We start from the raw sequence: 3120 nt of genomic DNA, 5'->3' as shown, positions 1-3120 counted from the left end.
CTGCAGCCTCGACCTGCTGGGTTCCGGCGATCCTTCCGCCTCAGCCTGTAATCCCAGCGCTTGGGATTCCGAGTATCCGGAATTACAGGCACGTGCTACCATGCCCGGCTGATTTTTTGATTTATTGTAGAGATGAGGTCTCGCCAAGTTGCCGAGGTGGGTCTCGAACGCGCGGGCTCAGGCAATCCACTCATCTCAGCCTCCCCCAGCGCGGGATTACAGGCTGAGCCACCAAGCCTGGCTAAGCCTTTTATTCTTAGTGTGAGTCCATCTCCCTCAGGAAGTCTTAAAGACACTTAATAACACAAGAACAAATTCATTCAGATTTTTATGATCTTCTTTCCACTCCAATCTCTCTGCATTGTCTTACTCACACCCAATTAAAAAATATTTTTAGCTTTATTTTTTTAATTGTTTTTGGGTTTGAGTTGGGGTCTCACTCTGTTACCCAGACTGGAATGCAATGGCATGATTATGGCTCACCGTAGCCTTGACCTCCTGGGCTCAGGCAATCCTTCCGCCTCAGCCTCCCAAGTAACTGGGACTACAGTCATGCACCACACCTGGCTTTTTTTTCTTTTCTTTTTCTTTTCTGTAGACACATGATCTTACTCTGTTGCCCAAGCTGGTCTCAAGCTCCTGGGCTCTAGCAATCCTCTCACCTCAGCCTCCCAAAGTGCTGGGATTACAAGCATTGGCCACTGTGCCCAGCCTGTTTTGTACCTTTCAGTGAACACATCTCATCTCTACTGAGTGGGACCGTTCTCTCTAAAAGCAGGACGTTGCCAGCATCCTTAATCTTATGTGGAAGATGAGATTTGCAGCAAGAGCCTTTGCCTCCGTGTCCCGCTCCCAAGACAAGAGAAAAGGTGTTACTCCAGGAGGAGCCCCCCTGAGGTAGGGAAGGCTACAGGAAGCAGATACTCACATCTCATCGCCAGCCAGATGGTTGCTAAGCTGTAGGTCCTGCTAGCAACCTGATGCTGCCGCCCGAGAGAATGTGGCCAGAGAGTCCTTGGGAGAGAACTGACACTTGGCCCCTGAAGGCGAGACATACTCGAGCATAGAGTCTGGTGCTCGCTCTCATCTGGGGGAACCCCAAGACTGGAGGCTTCTTTAGTTGCTGTCCTCTGCAAGGCCAAAAGGAAGAAAAGGATGGTGGCTGTGGTCAGCTGGATAATGCTCTCCCCACAACTATCCATACCCTAGAAGTGCTTATGCCATGTTTCGTGACAAAAGGGATTCAGCAGATGTGACAAAGTATGGACGGACGTTGAGGAGACTATCCCAGATTATCCAAGGAAGCTCAGTGTCATCACAAGAGTCCTTATAAAAGAGAGATGGGAGTGTCAGAAACAGAGAGGAGATGTGAGAAATGAGAGAGAAAGAGAGAGAGAGAGGAGGTGGGGGAGGGAGGAAAGGGGGGATGAAGAGAGAGAGGTTTGAAGAGAGAGAGAGAGAGGAGAAGGGAGGGGAGGGGAGGAGAGGGAAGGGGAAGAGAGGAGAGAGGTTTGGAGACACTGGCTGAAGGACCCACGAGCCCAGGAGTGCAGGTGCCCTTTAGAAACTGGAAAAGGGAAGGAAACATACTCTCCCGTGGTGCCTCCAGAAGGAATCAGCCTTTTAACTGGGTGTTCTGTCTAGCTGAACCATGACGGGATGTGACAGGAGTCACCCCAAAGCCAGTGGCAGGGGAATTCCCAAAAGGAACTGTCCCAACCTTCCCAAGATGGAGCCAGTTGGGATTCCAAAGAAAGCAGCAGTAAATGCCAGGGTAACCATCCAGAGCTCTTGTTAGGGGAACTCACATAGAAAAGGCTGCAGCCATGTTGAGAAAAGAGCTGTTCTGCCTGTGTGTGCCCACAACGAGGGGGTTGGCTTTTGGATCTGTATGGATTTGCTTAAGGAATTTGGCTGGAGGGTGGGGCTAGTTTCTGTGTGTGTAGCAACATGGTTGAACTTTCAGTGCTTCAGTCAACAACCTAAATAACTTCACAGTGCCTGGGAACTTACAAGGTCCCAGCTTGGGTTCAAGTCCGCAGGATAAAACACGCAGCTGGCCAGGTCTCAGGGCATTCAGGGCACTCTGTTTCCTGGCCACAACACAGAAAGAAAGCGAACACAGAGCACTGGGGGACCCTACACTGGGTGCTCCTGCTGCCACAAAGCGGGGAGTGGTTATTGGGAGGGGACTGTGTCTCTACCACAAATGCCTTGCAGGGTGTCTGAAGGCTGAGCGAGAAGGGCCAGGCATCAGGGGACTCAGGAAGTGATGTCTGCTCCAGGGTTTTGCCTTTCCAAGTGTCCCCTCTGAACACTGAGCTCTTTACACCTGCGACAGGAACTTTGCAGTTTGGCAGTGATCAACCGACTTATGGGACCTTTTCATCTGACTCAACAATCTCATCATGCGGTGACACATCGTGATTAAGAGGAGGAAGCGGTCCTCAGCTTGGAGTGCTGCCTGGTAGTCAGCTGAGTAATTTCCGCTCATCTTAATGAGAACTCTTTATCCGTTTTTAGTCAAGTGGCCCCAGCAGGCCTGGAAGGATGCTGGCAAAGCCCTGTCACTCCTCCGAGTGACCCTGGCTGTCCTTGCTCAGAGGCTACAGGGCCTCAGCAGATGCTGGCAAGGGCTGCCTTCTGCACCTCACCAGCAGGGCCCTTCCTGCTGGGGCGGGGAGTCCTGGGGTTTTTCTGTAGAGACAGGGTCTTGCTATATGGTCCAGGCTGGTCTCGAACTCTTGGCCTCAAACGATCCTCCTGCCCAGGCCTCCCAAAGTGCTAGGATTACAGGTGTGAACCCGAGTCCTAGGGTTTGAACACCACAGTGTCCCAGGAAACTGCACCTTGGTACTGACACCCACGCGTCCTGTCCTGTCTTTGTGGAGAAAACTCAACCCTTTTCTCCTTATCAACGTCACTTCCAATGTGCCAGGTGTTTATCAAAACTGTCTTATTTCATCCACACAACAGGCACATGAGGTAGGGACTGTTATTGTCATCTCCATTTTGCAGATGAGAAAAACTGAGGCCTAAAGGTGAGGAGTACAGGGCTGACAGGTGGCAGAGCCAGATTTTTTTTTTTTTTTTTTTAGAGACAGAGTCTCACTCTGTCAC

This window comes from Carlito syrichta, unplaced genomic scaffold (genome assembly GCF_000164805.1).
Source record: "Carlito syrichta isolate Samal-C Ts95f unplaced genomic scaffold, Tarsius_syrichta-2.0.1 Scaffold115620, whole genome shotgun sequence".
Classification (NCBI taxonomy): domain Eukaryota; kingdom Metazoa; phylum Chordata; class Mammalia; order Primates; family Tarsiidae; genus Carlito; species Carlito syrichta.
The sequence above is the reverse complement of the archived record's forward strand: the minus strand, read 5'-3'. Positions refer to the sequence as shown.